At 41.9% G+C, this 16,650-nt stretch overlaps 1 long non-coding RNA gene across 3 annotated transcripts in view; it reads right to left on the bottom strand.

Moving 5' to 3' along the window:
• Positions 1 to 16,650, bottom strand: part of LOC142776735 (uncharacterized) — a 142,375-nt gene that overhangs the window by 40,503 nt on the left and 85,222 nt on the right. The window lies entirely within an intron of this gene.

Here is a 16,650-nt window from a genome sequence, read left to right as displayed (position 1 = left end):
AGCATCACGTAGGTGTACGTACCACCTGATTAGATTGCTTTGCGGCACTTCAAGATTAAGTCGCATTGTCACATCACTGGATATGTCTAAAGGGCCAACCACATGATACAGTGGCATTTTTGAGGATTTATTGGCATCAGTCTCCACAAAAAATGCTGTGATGCTACTCAAATAGTGTAATAAGTTTTCAGGACATGTCAGGGAACTGATTGGCCGCCATATGTACTGCTTAGACGAGTCATTGATCTAGCACAAATTGCATTCAAGATGTCGTAAGATGATGTATAGAGGAACTCTCATTTATATTCAGGAAGTAGTATATATGGTCGCGCAAGCATCTTTTAACCCCCAAAAGTTTGTATGGGAGTTCTTGGTCTAAGGGAGCTCAATATATAGTAGCATTTCTGTGTATCAATAGCACGAAGTGGAGGGAATATGGGTAATGGACTGGCACCATGGTACAAATTGTTAGTATAGTACGTAGTTCAGAAAAATAAGACGAAGGAGCTTGTAAGGCTTATCACCATCTAGTATTCGAAGATGGGAAGCTCTCCATACCTATAAATCCGTCTGGGTAGAGATGCATGCTGGATGCGGAGAACACAAGGATAGGACAGGTTAGCTTTTGTACATCAAATGCACACCTACTTATGTTGACAAGTGTGCCTTGTTCAGATGTTGGATTACAGAATTCAGATGTGAACTGTGCTCGTCTGATGAACTCACGATGAGTAGGTTGTCGAGGCAAGCATGACAGAATTCAAGTCTGGGGAAAATGCTGAAATGTATGTCCGGAATTCGTCATGCCGCATGGCATATGTAGAAGATCAGACACGATGAACGGTGTCACTATAAGTATGTTATTTGAAATCTACACATCTCTTAAAGCATTTGATGTTTGAACCACTAAGGCCAATTTCGGAGGAAATCTGCATCATATATCTGACATCATATACCAATTTGAGGTGCTGGGTTGAAACAGCGAGGCTCACTTGACTGTTGGTGCTATGCCATCAGCATCCTCAATTAGACTTCAGCACCATTTGCAGAACACAGTAACACCAACACACAGCACACATCGGGCTGAGTGAAGTCGGCAAAATCTGTAAATATATGCGTAATTTGGTATGGCTGCCTCAAAAAGTCTTATGAATTGCAGCCCAATTGAGATAGTGCTTCTAATATAATTTATGTGGTACATCAATTTTGTGGTTGAGTTGCCGTATGCAAAATTATTTCTTCTTTGTTTCTCTGCCTCAGAGCACGGAGACTGGAGCTCCTTCTCGAAAAACCATCCCATACTGTTGTGGTGGCTCCGCGGTTTAATATATGAAACAGTGATAGTGTAGTGTGCTATGATATTGTTGCAACGAAAAGAAGCAGGCACAATTCCTATGCCTTAAAACACAAGTAATAATTTGATTGATCGCTTCGCACCGATGCAGAGCTTTTCTTGGCGGTTAAGCTGTCAAAAATGTTGAAAATTAGCGCTCGTGTTGTGCACACTCTACCATAGTCCTCGTTATTTTTGCGATGTTTTGTTTATACGCTCGCTGGTAGCATAATCAGGTACTTTTCCACAGTATATACATGTAATGTTGTTAGGACTAAGTTAATAGTGGACAGGCGTAGGTGGACTGTTATAGATTTGTACATTTCATGCTAATAAAGCATGCACGTGTATGCGCTTAGTTATTGTAGTTTACGAGCTGCCGTATTGTGTTCACGTGGGCTGGTGTATGTCGCAATCAGAGCGAGAAGTATCTGAGATTAAATGTACACACACATGTGACTATGCTGGGTCACGCTTTCAAGGGCGTAGCGAGTGTTTATTTCTGGGTGAAGCATCGAACCCATGGTGTGGCTGAACCGGTAATCTTGTATTGAATTGTATAGCTTGAACCCAACTTTGTGGCCATGCCTAGTGCCTTATACTACCATTAATTTAATTAGGAAGAAAATTGTGCGCTTCTTCACCTCTTCACGGCCGTCATTCTCGCTTGGTATTTACGCGTCATTCTCACACGTACAACCGTGGCTTTTCACGCATGTCGAGTTCAAGACTACTGCAGCTGCATACCATCCGGAACTCCGGCATGATGAAATGAAACATATGCTGCAATCGGATCAGCCGATGCTCCTTTTCGCGATTTTGCGAGGATCGCCTGATTTTTCTTGCTGATTCTTTGTAATGGTGTCTTTTGATCGTGATCAGACCCCTCAGGTTGTGTTTGGCGCAGAATCACGCTAACGTTTGGCGAAGACGTCAGCTAAATCACAGCCTGAGAGTAGGAAATTGCGATGCGAAGATCGCAACCGTCTTATTCCCTCCGCTCTGATAGGTTTTCGTGTGACACGCAACGCAAGCTTAACATAGTTGTAAGAAGTACTACGCTCGTTTTGTTCGTTATACAGACAGCTGGTGCTGTATAAAAGCTATCAATTGCATGCTACTTCATTAAAAAAAATTCGTTTCACAGTATTTTGCGCCAACCACGACCTCGGTCGTGATACCAGCTCGCCAAGCTGAGCGACAGTAGATTTTGACATTTGCTGGTTGACTACACCATCGCTGCCTTTCTCAGTGCTAATTACAACTTTTGTTAGGAAGGCTTAAAATCATTTTTAGTTTTGTGGTGAATAAATACTTTCCTGGCCACACTTAACGCGATTTTGTCCGATTTCGTCGGCGCTTCTATATCAAGACCTGGCAACACTGACTTTGTCATCCAGGTTCTGGGCAGAGAAAAGAAAATTTCAGCTGCCTCAGCAGTGCCAGCGATGAGCCAAATTACATTTGTGAGTTTAAGTTGCTGTTCTTCTGTACGATTGTCTTTTTGTTCATACCTTTCCGGTGCACCTTAATCAACCGCTCGCCATAGTGAGCGAGTATTAGGCGAGTAAGTAGGACGAACAGTTGCGGCTAGTCACGTACGTGCGACCCGGGTGATCGATCTTTTTTCTTTCGATTCAAGGGTACATAGTAAAGTACAGGTAATCTTTTAATTAGCAATTTGTCTAAGCTTACCGCAACATTACGGGAGCCTATGTCGTCTGCCTTTGTCTCGGGTATCTTTGAGAAAAGTGCCTGCCTGTCATACAGTCATGTAAACGGTTTCTCATTAAAAGAACTACGATCCTTTTTTGCAAATATAGGCTAACTTTTTCACGTTGTAAAATGTGCTGTCTGTACGATAGCACAATTTCATTTTTTTTCAGTGTGTGCATCCATGCTGTACCGAATAGGTTATATGATATAAGTCTGTCTGTATAATTTTGTTTGTCTGACATGTGATGTACATTGTATGATGCAGCACATACACAAGGAGCAAATTTGTATACATCTTCCCTGATATTTTCATCATTTATTTATTTTTATTATTTTATTTTTTGGCAATAATGGTGTTATGGTCGCTGGATTTTTCTTTTGTTTTCTTTCTTTGTTTTTTTTTCTTTTTGCTCGCGTCCATGTAATCTTCTGTGCTACGCTGGTATCAGGATGTATCGTAAGAATGTATATATATATATATATATATATATATATATATATATATATATATATGTTTTTATTACACCGTATTTGGTATTGTTATGTTAGCTTATGGTCTTTATTGATACACACATCTTTGTCATTCTCCCACCTGCCTTGTATAGGGTTCACTGGCCTCGTCAAGCTGTCCATAAACAGCTTTTAGCCAGTGAACCTCTCCAGAACCTGTTTCTTTCTGGGAAAATAAAATGATTTGATTTTTTTTATTTTGTCACCAATGCTAATTTTACGTGCCTGGGCGTCAAACTTGTGCAGTGGATCGGCAGTGTGCGCTACATGGTGCATACACGAAGCACATGTCGCACCATTTGGCATAACCGCATCTTTACGATTCACCTAAAACAAGGCCAACTACTGCAGTCTGCCGTGGGTTCAGCGTGGCTCATTGCAACTAGAGGCAATTATCTGTTCGGGAGGTTAGTACGCATGACAAGGCTTGTGTAACTTCCTAGCTAGATTAGATATAATGAGCAGTGACGTTTAAAAGCTTCGTGACACCAATACGCGTAAATAAAAGTAACATCAACATTTATGTCAGTTACTTCGCAGGAAAGATAGTTGCGGTGGTGATTATATTGCTACTAGCGGGGTTAGCTTGGCAGACAACAAAAGAAGGTCTGAGTTCCTTTTTCGTTTTTTCTTGCTTTGCGAGCCCAACAATACCTTTCAGTTCGTTTTGAAATTCACTCGTGGTGAGTCAGAAACAAAATATAAAATTTCAAGTAATAATTCATCTGAAATTCTATGTTTGCCTTGCCTCTTAGCTTTGTGTGGTTTTAAAAATGTAAACGCCCCCCATTCCTGATCGAGTGATGCTGCTTCTGCGCACAAATGTGCCAAACTAAGTTTCCTACACCATCCTAATAAACTCAATGTAGAATATGCCATACTGCACCAGAGTCCCACGTTTGATAGTGTGTATCAGTGGAAACAGCATTGCTGGTCTAAACATTTGCAGCTTGATTTCGAGGCCACCAATTTCACAGCCATACACTAAGGAATATTTTATTACCATAACAGTGCTGGCACGCAATATGTGCTATACTGCATGCAACCAGAAATCAGATGCAATATTTAACCACCCAGAGGTAGAAATTCAGTTGTGATGAAGAAGTTGTGCGCAAGTGTACAAGAACCATAAAGCCGTTAAAATTTTTGAAACGGTGCTGTAATAGCGGAGTTGAATGCGTTCGTATATCTAAGCACATTAATCACTCCTTTCATTCTTCCTTTCACTACCCTCCGTTGGTACCTTTCCCGAAGCCACTTTGCTCTCTTGCCGAGCACTTCTCCCAATCTTACGCGGCATGCATAATCGATGAGCTCCAAACACTGTCTTGTTACGGTTGCCGCGACTCCACCCTCTGTCAACTGTGTGCTTGTTGGCGAATCACTGTTGCTGAGCCAGCCGGTGCTTATACGAATAGTGTCGGTATGAACCCTGTCCTACGGACCACAGTACTTGATGTGCAAGCACGTGCAAGCGCGGGCATAACGACAAATGAGGAGTGGCATGGACAGCTTCTTGCAAGCTATCAGGAAGTCATAGGTGCTTGCTTGACCAATTGCAGCATTATTCTGCAAGTCAGATTCAAATTCTTGATGTCAGGTGCCAGCCTGAAGGGCATGGGGGGGATTGTTTTTTTTTTTTAGAATTTGTGGAGCACTGGCGGCTTTTTGCGCTGCCATGTGGAGAATCAATGATCATGCAGTATTTTGCATATGATGCATGTGTTTACTTCAAACGTTAGAAAAAAATTATAAGAGGTAGCTTAGGGGCCCTTCAAATGAACCGTAGCAGTCGCCGGACTTTAAAATAAGGATTGTTTTATTTATTTGCTATTCTCGAGGTGCAGGGTGGCTGAGAAGAGGCTATATTGAGACACAGCTAGGGGCTAAGGAAGCTGTGTTACACCATTGCAAAGCGTAATTTACTGGAAACGGCCTATGTCGACGGGGGGTTAATTTTTAAGCGTTTTAGTTAGAATGGGAGGAGATAGAATGAAAGAACAAGAGGGATCAAAAAGCTTGTAGGCAAGCTAAGACAATTCGACAATGCTTTCAACACATGTAAAAATATAAAATGAATACAGCACAACATCGATATTGGCATTTGTTGTTTTTCAAAGCTTGAGATTGCAGACTGGGATGATATCAGCCATTTATTTGTGTCTTGAGTAGATGCGAGGTGGTTTTGCAATTCGGAGGAGTCATTTTTTTTGTGAATTTCACAGCATAATTACAGTAAGTGAGGTGAAAAACAGGCTAATTATATTCTTTGGGCTCAAACACTTCATTTGAATCGAATTCATGCTGTTCGGATGCCATTTTGTCTCCATTTTATTAACGCAATGCAGCCTCCACCCATTCTATGAACCTTCCATGGCTATTCTCATGTCTTGACCATGAGAATAGCCTTGACCAATCTAGTGTGGCTTCATTTTATTCTTTTGTTTCATGTCTGCCCTGTTCTAGATAGAATACTTACAAAATAGCCCCTCCGATTTATCGCACACCTAACTTGAAATGAAACTTTTTACTCTTTCTTTATATTTCAAATAAATAATGCTTTGCTGCTGTAGTCATCTACGTGCGCTATATATAGCATTAACACAAAAGTAAAAATTTTTAAACAATTATTCTTCTGTGCGTGAAAAAGAAAAATGAAAAGCGTATCTATAAAGTAGGTGCTGATTAGCTGGTATTTCATTGAATACCCTTTTGGGGGGGGGGGGGGGGAGGGTCATGTGCTCGTAAACAGCACAGTAGGTGTAAAATATTTGAGTTCACGTCATCACTTTCGGGGCTTATTTGCACCTTACAATTTCACGCTGTTTGCAGCAGGGCAGTTGTGTATCGCCTACTGAACATTTGCGAAACCACCTTTGTGCGTAAACGGTCGGAGCGCATCCACAGTTAAGGGTAACATATTTGCCAGAACAGCATTTTTTCTTTCAGTTTTGAACAGTGTTGACCCACTTGAGACATCTATGAACCTTTTACGGCACAAAAAGGCAGATATAAGATTTCTTATGAAGGAGGATCATCAATTCGAGTAACATATTTGCTCTTCTTGGGGTATGAAAAAACAGGGGGAGGGCCACAGCATTTGTTTTGCCTATATGAAATTGGCCGCCCCTCTGAAAGAGCACATGGAATGCTTGAAAAGTACACATAGTGAAGCAATACGTGTGCAAGCCACACCATCAAATGTTACCTTATTAAACTCCACAATAAACAAATAGCAATAAGTAACATGTTTAGGCACAACCAGTCCATAAGATGAGAATCGATGACATGCAGAAGCTACGTGGCTAACACGGAATTGTTATTGCAATGTAATCGATAAAGTAATGGAGTAAACAGCCGCAGAGGCAAGCATGAGTAGCCGTGATGCAGCTTTGAAGCTCGTGCACAAGGTCGGTTTGTCTGTGCCTGCATTCACATGGTGCAAAAACTGTTTCATTCTGGCATGGCATGAAAGAACGTGCTGTGATGAGTGCCTATGCTGTCCCACATCTGGATAGAACGGAGAATATAAACAGGCATTTAATTGTAAGCAGCAAAATGAGCAACAGATCTGGCGTCAGCCACGAGGAAGTAAAATAACATAGAGGTTGATTTCCTGGAAATATTTTTTAGCATCCCTTTTTCCTCACTCTGAGCAACATGGCATGAAAATTTGTTGGCACTGCCGCCCCTATCTGCCGCCACACGTAAATATGAACATTACATGCCTGCACAGGTGGAGCGCGCCCAGCCTTCAACATTGCAGAAACGTGCTCGGTGTCTGCTAGATGGCAGCAGATTCTACACAAGGTCTGTACAACGGTGTTGGGTGTTTCAAAAACACACCAGTTTTCGAATTATTTAATTTTTAGCCTAGCAAGTGTTGTCGTCCTGTCATGATAACAAGGAATTCCTTTTTTTCTCGTGCTGTTGACCTGTGGTTTGCATTCCGAGGCTTGTTTAGGGCAGTGTGTCGGCTATCGTTTGGACACCAGTGCTAGTACAGAGTGGCAAGTTTCAAAATGTCTCGTGTAAATGTTTTCTACTCATAGAAACCAGAAAAGCTGAAGTCTCAAAGTGACGCTTCCCTTTAGGGCTGAGTTCTTGGTAGTCACCTGCTCTTTAAAGCAGGGCATTTTTTAGCGAAATAAAAGCACCTTAACCATATCTGTCTGTCAGTCGGTCTGTGTAGTATCTATCTGATCGATCGATTTAATCTAGCCAATTAAGTTAGTGCGCTCTGTGATCGTCTCCCTAACTTCACACCTTGGGTCAGTAACTCACTTATCAGTTGACTTAGTCGAGACTCGCTCATACTCAAAGTAAGCCATGTTCTTGAGTGAGTAAGAATGAGTAATATATTAGCGAGCTTGAGGCCGAGCGAGTCTGGTTTAAGAAAATTTTGGTGGGTCAGAATGAGACCCAGGCGCGAAGTATGTATAAGTGAGTTTGAGCGAGCTCTAATTTTTTGCCGAATAATGTTTGACATGAACCAAAACTTGCATGACAGGACAGAGTATGTTATAAAAGGGTTTGATTCATAAATTCACTGACATTTGGCTTCTACAATATACAGGATGTTCATTTACACTACTTACATATGGGTTAGAGAGCCAAGAATCTATGGTTGATTGTTTTCGAAAAGTCTCTTGTCACCGTCTTTTCGACCACTGATTTATCCTGCACCGACCACTCTTGTCTTCCTCTATTGCTTGCTGCACCGTCCAGTGTACCAAGGGCTGGCCATGCAGTTTCCCTAACATATTGGGCGTGAGGCCCACCACCAGAGGCGCGACTGCTGCAATCGCTGTGACGTGCAGGCTTGGGTCACGTGATCTCACCTCGCACTGAAAAAAGAAAGCTGACAGTTGCATGTGTGATTTTACCGTGACTTTGCAGTGTCTTCATTTTCGAACAGCGTTGTTTAGCTCTGGCTTCATGTGCGCAGACTTCTGCAGACTACACAATCCGGAAAGACAGCAAAAGCTACCAGCGGCATGCCACAGTGCGCTAAATACGTGAGGGTACTCTCACGGCGGCTTGCAGTGCCACTGTCACCTCTCTCTTTTTGTGTTGTGGTTGTTATTCAACTATGGGGTTTACATGAGCACCACCCATGAATGCTCGCATAAAAGAGGAACATTTAAGTTTCCGCATGAGAGCCACGCTCACAACTAAAAGTGAATGTGCGAACAGTCCAATTATATATCTTTCAAAATACGATGTAGGTGTGTATATCTGGGGCAAGTTGCTGTCACTGTCATTACACTCAAGAATGTGCCCCGTTGTTGTCAGAATTGTCAGAGAGTCTAGACATAGCCCGGAAGTCCAATTGTTTTCCATTTATTTTGGTAATTTCACCTTATTCCAGTCTATTTTGTTGTCAGTTGCTTCTGGGCGTTCGGCCAGCACGTTGGACGAAACCTCGTTTCTTACATCATACATGTGCCGCTCCAGTTAGTGCTACTTCTCTCGCCAAGCTAACCTAACAGTAGCCTGTGCCACTCCCACACTCCTCCCCGGCTCTCCTTCTCTATGTGTGTACTCGACCACACTGGTTTCCTTCCACCACTAGCGTAGCCAGGGAGTTGCACACCAGGCCCGTGCCTCTGCCCTTCCAATATTTTCCTATGGTATATAGGGGCGCAGAAAATAACGGTCTACCACATCTACTTGCCACTGTCACTGTCACTTCCTTTCAATGCTGTTTTGAAAACTTGGTAAGCTTCGAAAACGGATTCATCTCCAAGAGCTGCCATGAAATATTGCACAGTTTTTGAATAAAGCTAAAAATACAGGGAAACCCCTATTTTAGAAGTTAGAAGTACTTGTTGGGCTAGTTGGTTCGTCATACTGAGGGTAATTCTAGACGTCTAAAGCACCACAGGAAGAAATAATCAGAGAGAAAGAGCGTCATCTTTGTGATTATTTCTTCCTGCGGTGCTTTAGGCGTCTAGAATTACCCCTCAGTGCAACCCCTATTTCCTTGTAAGCTCTGAGCCCTCCCCCCCCCTTTTTTTTTGTTTTGAAGTTGCGTCATTCCGGCCACGGTCTTGGCGTTGGACATCTGCGGTACTGTCGCTAGGTCAACGTGTGCACACCGTTGTTACTTTACCTGGTTGAATGCGCCTTCAAGGGAGAGCTGAAGCAATACCTAACCCCACAATGGAAAAAATAAAAAATACAAGGTAGGAAGTTGGGAAAGGGGAGGCGTAGTGATTAGAAAACTTCTTGGCTTTGGATTCTAACCCGATCAGGGAATCCTGAAAAAGGTGACCTTTGCCATTTTACACTGGTGCTTTGGGAAAAAGCGTAGTGAGATTTGAAAGTGGCTGTTACCCCTATTCACGGAAGACTGCACATAATGTTCACTTACTCAAGCGTTTGTACGTTGTCTAATTATGAGTAGCAATGTAATCCCTGATGTCTAAATATGCAACTGGAAATAATTTGGAGCAGTGTATCACATTTCTTCCCCCCAAAAAAACTAAATTGTGCACCAGTCTTTTTTTCACCACATCTGCTCTTCAGTATCAAGAATCTCCCAAATTTTATGGTCACAAGCTTGGCAGTTCCATATTTAAATTCGAAGAGTGTGTCAAATGATTTTACAGGCACAGCAAATGCTAATATGGACCTAATCATTATTGGTTCAGTGGGGTGGTTCAAAATACCACTTTCGTTGAAATAGCAGTGCTCATGTTTACACTGCACAAATTAGGTGATGTCGAATGGTTTATACAAATTTGGTTTCTAAATGTAAGCCTTCTTTTTATACAGCTCAAAATTTGGTGTCTAGTGATGAAAATTGCATATTTTTTTCCCTGTAACTTGCTCGAATTTTACATTTTAGTGCTGCAAAAGTAATATTTTGCTGCTCCTAAAATTGATCCAAGTTGTACTGCGGCTGTTGCACCCCTGGTGTTGTTAGACACTAGCTTTCAGCGAAACTCTGTTCAATAAGCAAACAAGTTTGATATTCAGATATTCTTTTCGCATTTCTTCTGGTGCCCCCATAATCTAACATGCACCTACCAATCTGACCAATATAACTGTTGGCGCATGACTGAGGAATCTTATACACTACTCCTGTAACACAAGAAATGAAGGAGCTTCGGTGTTTCTGACCACATTCCCTTTTATTTTCGGTTTTGCCTTTGACCCCGAGCTTAACAAGTGTGGAAGTGCTGCCCAGCTTCTTGAGAGCCGTACATACCACTGCCTTGATGCGGCACTCTTAATTGTGCGCCGTCTTGGGAACAAGTCTAACAAGTTTTCTGTATTTTCATGTACTAATAAGAGCTTGTATCAATAAAAACTTGAAGGTAGGGCAGCAGGCTAAAGCAGCTTTCCTGATTTTTCTCACATACTTCGCACTTGCTGAAATGTTTGATCCATCTCGCCACGTTTTCGCAGGAGCTAGTGACCACATAATCTGAAAACCCTGCTGTTGGAAACCCCTGGATCTGAGCATAAGCACTGCTTAATACCTTGTGCACACATGACCTGCACACAGCCTCCTGTACCAAAGATGCAGCCAATCCTTCTTTCATCACGTTGGAATAAGCTAACGTGTAAGGCAAAAGAGGCTGTTGCGACCTGAGCCTGTACTGCCAACACACATGCATTGGTATGGAGTGAGACAGCTGCTCACGTTCCGCATTTTTGATACATTTCCGTTTTTTGTTTGCGCCAAGCTGCTCTAAAAGCATAGTAATCAAGAAAATTGCACCGAATTGCTCTGAAACAGCCCCGAAAGCTAGAATTTTGATGCCGACTTCAGCTTCAGTTGGGAAAAATGGCGAGTTTCACTAATAAAACGCACCCAATTGTTTTTTTTTACTTTCCATCTTTCTGGTGAAAAAGGCTCCCATGGTGCCGCAATAATCTTTAAAATTTAGCAAATATGCGTGACCCCACCTAAATGTGCTGCCATGCATCGAGCGTGCTGCTTCTACAAGCAAGGATGTGTGTTCTAGCGCCACTGTCGGCTAGCGAAAACCACCTAGTTGGGCGGCAAGCATAACGGGGTTGACTCTCCGGTTCTCTGTCGTGCATAGCGGGTTCCTCCATGCATTGTGGCTTTCATGTTGACGCTGCTGCATGTGGTCACCTACGTGTACGTGTTTGCTGTGAGCAAGTAACTGTAAACGTGGAGTCATTTTTTCCCAGCATCCGACGCGTTTCCCGGATGCTCTGACACGTGCACATGGGTTTTCAAAATTGGTTCCGTGAGCGGCAGAATGTGTGCAACCTATTCGCGGTTTACACCCATTAGCTACTAATTTATTTAGACAGGCGAGCTCTCAATGCAATTTGCATTTAAAAAAGCCATCGCAAATGAAATTCGCACATCACTGTCTGCAGGTAGAGAGAAACACTTGGTTACATGCGAAGCTGCGGTGATAAAACGAGTGTTTTAACCATTGTAAATGATATTAACGGGCACCTTGGCACTTTATTCGTGACTCATTACGCATCGGCAATCACTTGGCACAGTTTTCATTATTGGCGATTCGCCACTGCTTCGTTTTGTATTTGAAACTCGCAACAAGTGCTCAAAGAGGTGTCGCTGCATGCGTGCCGGCCCTGGGCTACACGAGCTTTTGGCTTATCTCAATCAGTGTTTCAGTGGCCAGTAGTGTGACTTCGTTTTCTTTTTTCTTTTTTTGCAATAAAACATGCCTCTCTATGATCAGCGGTTTGCTTGCGTGGACAGAGATTTTTTTCAAGTGTGGTGCGCGAGCACTTTACGCGAGTCATGGAGTGGCGCGGGGAGCAATCGCAAGTTGACGTATTATAGGGAGTTCTTCATCGACGGCGATGACCTATAGATATTGAAAAAAACATACAACTGGCCAACTTGTGCTATAATAATAGCGCGTGGTTGCCCATGTGGAGAGGCGTTATCAGTATCACTCGCTTTTCACTTAGTGCCATATGCACGTGCTTTATGAGATAGTCTGTGCGGCGAGATTTCTTGGCTGTCGCGTTGCACTCTTGGAGGTGGTCCTGCATGAGGTGGCCGTGAACGGCAGTGCAGCCTGCTTTTGTTGTCTGTTAAAAGCTGTTGACGCTATCATGTCAGGTTTTTTTATGCGAACGACCATTGTTACGTCACTAAGATTCTTATGCAATCACATTTTTTTAAAATTCTTTTTGAGTGTGATGTTTTTTTAATGTTTCCGCAGAACCTAGATTTGAACAAAACCTTTTTTTAGATATTATTTTACGTGTCACGAGGGTTAGATAGGTCACTTTTGTAGTATGTAAAAAAGTAGTGTAGTTTATACCTAGTGATATTCTGTTCAAAAACTTCCTTCAAAATCTGTTTGTGTGTGGAATGTGTACTATAAGGCAAATAAATGCGCACTGGTGCCCCCACAAGGCTAAACATCGGTATTTAGTTAGCAGCCCTCACACGACAACTTAGTGAAGGCTGCTAACTGCTCCAAAATTAAAATATCGCTGCTCCAAAAACAGCTCCAATTTAGTGTCAGCCGTCTCACCCCAGTTTGAGTAAGGCGTTAGCCTTTGGTCTAAAAACTGAAGGTGTAATTCCTTCAGCAGTTCTGTCCTAAACCGAAGCACGCTCCATTCTCCTTAAAGAGACACTAAAGAGCAAAACAATTTTTTGCATATTAGTAACTGTATTTCACTATCCCAAAAACACCTCTCTTGCCGCGACATAATGCTCGGCAACGAATAAATAATGCAAGAAGAAAATTTGGGTGCATATTACACTGAGATTGACGTGCCAAACACAGTGACGTACGAAAGAGTGAAGGCGTCTACCGGGGGAGTCCCACATAGCTTCTACTCAATAAAAATGAAGTACATTGTGTTCAGTGGGTGCTAGACCTAGCATACAATGGTTTGGAAAATTTTATTGGGCTAATGTCGTGAAAATACAAAAAAAATTATTTTGAAATTTGCTACGTGATGCTCAAATGCAGGGGTGGCACAGCTGCGCTGATTGCGCCACTTTGATGAAATTCCTAATTTGTGCGCGCAGCTAAGCGGAAACCCTGAAATTTGCCGAAAATGCGCCACGCTGCGCCAAAATGCCCAACCAGCCTCAAAATTTTCTCATTTGCCCTGATTTGAGCGATAAATAGAGACCACTTTAGCCACTTATAGCTTGCATCATCAATATATGCGGGCAGACCCTAACCCAAAACCGCAGTGTAAGATAGCTGCTCATCAGGTCAAGACACTCGCGAAACTCGATCGACCAGATGAAGTAACAACGCTGCGTGCCTGTCGGTCTGCTGACCGTAGCAGATATTTACCGGCGGGATGACGCAACAACAACACAAAAGATGTGTTGCCGTAGCCAGCAATACTTCGTTGGAAATATGAATTTTCTTGTCAGCCATTGCGGCCATGGCATGTTAGGAATCATCAGGAACTAAAGCTGGAAGTGTACGTACAAACTCGCAGCATATCGAGCTTGCACACGACCAGCTTTATTCTATGCCATGACCACGTCAGTCGCCATAGCAACGCCACATGCGATATATATTCGGTGCCATTGTGAGGCCAAATGGCGCGTGCCATTATTAATTTATCTGGTCAAACGTGCCTTGCAAACAAGCCAAAAAGATGTGCGCTAAACCTAACCGCTTCATGAAAAAAAATGGAGGTGGCGGGGGTTTGAAAATTTCTTGGTCTTGTTCTAACCTGTGCAGAAACACCGCTTTAGCTACCTTCGCCATAGTACAAGGGTGGCCTGCGGAAAAGCGTCATAATATTTAGAAGCGGCTTGTAGTTATAGTCTCTAGACACTGTACAGTTTGTTCAATGACTGATGTATGTTTATGCCACATATTTGTGAGAACTAATATGCTCGCTAATGTCTAAAAACGTTACTGGCAAAATCATTTGGAGTACATTATTACATCTCTGCAGCTGTAAAAAGTCAGTTTTTTTTCCATTTTTACGAATTTCATGGTCAACACTTTCGGAAATCCACATTTGACTTCTGAAACGATTTGACAGGCCTGGGGACTTCTAATGTGGACCTCATACCTCATCAATGTTTGCTGAGTGGCGTGATTAAAAAAATAGTACTTTTTTGAAATAGCAGTGCTCATATTCACTGTGCATAATATAGGGAATGTTGTATGGCTTGCATATATATATATATATATATATATATATATATATATATATATATATATATATATATATATATATATATATATATATATATATATATATTTATATATATATTAAGGAAATAAGTGTACACTTTAGGGCTCGTTTTTTTGTGGTTTACACATTTATAATAGGATCTAACAGATAATAATGCCAAGGAAAGTATAGGGGAAGGTATTAGACCGAAATGTAATGTAAATATGAAGAAAATTGGGGGAAAAGATACCTTGCCGGATCCTGCCTACGGCAAGTTATCTTTTCACCCAATTTTCTTCATTGACAATTATGTCTGTTAGATCTTATTATTATTGTGTCAAAAACACAGAAAAACGAGCCCTTAGAAATACACTTATTTCACTTATTCATTAACGAGGGTCTCGTACTGGCAGACTTGGTGTCATTAGGTTGTATAAGAGGGACTATTAATCAGCTGCCCGCTCGTAATAAGTTCACGTGCTACGTGACGCCACATATGCGCATAAAAAAGTGTTTCACACTCGTCGCTTGGCTTATAGATGGCGCTGACTGACACTCCTACTTCTAAATTCACATATAAACCCCAAAAAAAGTGGATGAAGGGAAGGCCGCTGTGGTAGCTCATTGGTTAGAGCATCCAGCGCGTTATTTGAAGGTCGTAGGGTCTATTCCTGCTCATGGCTGGTTATTTTTTCACCCACTTTCCTTTATTATTTACATTCTATTGGTTCTAACACTTTCCCCTGCACATTCCTTGGCATTACTGTCTGTTAGTTCTCTTTAATATTGTGTCAAAGACACGGAAAAACGAGCCCTTAGGTATACACTTTTTTCCCTTATATACTGATTGACTGATATGTGGGGTTTAACGTCCCAAAACCACTATATGATTATCAGAGACGCCGTAGTGGAGGGCTCCGGAAATTTAGACCACCTGGGGTTCTTTAACGTGCACCCAAATCTGAGCACACGGGCCTACAACATTTCCGCCTCCATTGGAAATGCAGCCGCCACAGCCGGGATTCGAACCCGCGCCCTGCGGGTCAGCAGCCGAGTACCTTAGCCACTAGACCACCACGGCGGGGCGTTTTTTCCCTTATATATATATATATGTATATATATATATATATATATATATATATATATATATATATATATATATATATATATATATATATATATATATATATATATATATATATAAGCCTTCTTTCTCAAGCTGGTTGAAATTCGGTCTTTCGTGGGAAAATGAAGGTTTTTTCGCTTGTAAGCTGCTCCGAATTCGTGTTTTAGTGCTACAAAAGGAACATTTTGCTACTTCAAAAATTGCTCCGAATTCTAGTTTGGCTGTTGCACCCCTGGAAAATGTTTAAGCACAACATTTACCATTGTAATTTTGACCTTATTTTTGATTCATTAATAATGAAGTGATGACAGTAAAACTTGTAGCAATAAAGTTATCAGACCACAGTTTGGTAATCTAAGTCAAGTCATGGGATCTCTTTTGTCCCGAGTATATCTACCTGCGGCCAATCTGGAGGCGCACGCTCGCTTTTTTTTTTCGGCCTGTGTATAGGAAGGAGGCTGTGCTTTTACCTATCGCTGCAATCTCGTTCCAAAGTGACTCGCCGCCGTCGATTTGAAGAAAAGGCTAGCGTACTTAAATAATGCTCAGGTTCATTTCTACTGTCCTGACAGTACCATTGCAATAGAAACATGATAGGAAGCATATAGGACAACTCTTTCTGATACTTCAAGACAGGTGTAAATTGATAAATACTCCATTCTGCACGGATGTACCAGTGCGCGTCGCGTTCAGAAGGCTCGACCACATGATCCATCACTAACTCGCAGACGAAATGATCGACAACGTAATTTTTTTTGAGGAAATTAGTTTCGGGAATGTTTGCTTCGAATCATGCAGGCGGAAATGTTGTAGGCCCGTGTGCTCAGAT

Source organism: Rhipicephalus microplus, chromosome X, assembly GCF_043290135.1.
Source record: "Rhipicephalus microplus isolate Deutch F79 chromosome X, USDA_Rmic, whole genome shotgun sequence".
Classification (NCBI taxonomy): Eukaryota; Metazoa; Arthropoda; class Arachnida; order Ixodida; family Ixodidae; genus Rhipicephalus; species Rhipicephalus microplus.
Note: the sequence above shows the minus strand (reverse complement) of the source record. Positions and strands in the feature narration are given on the sequence as shown.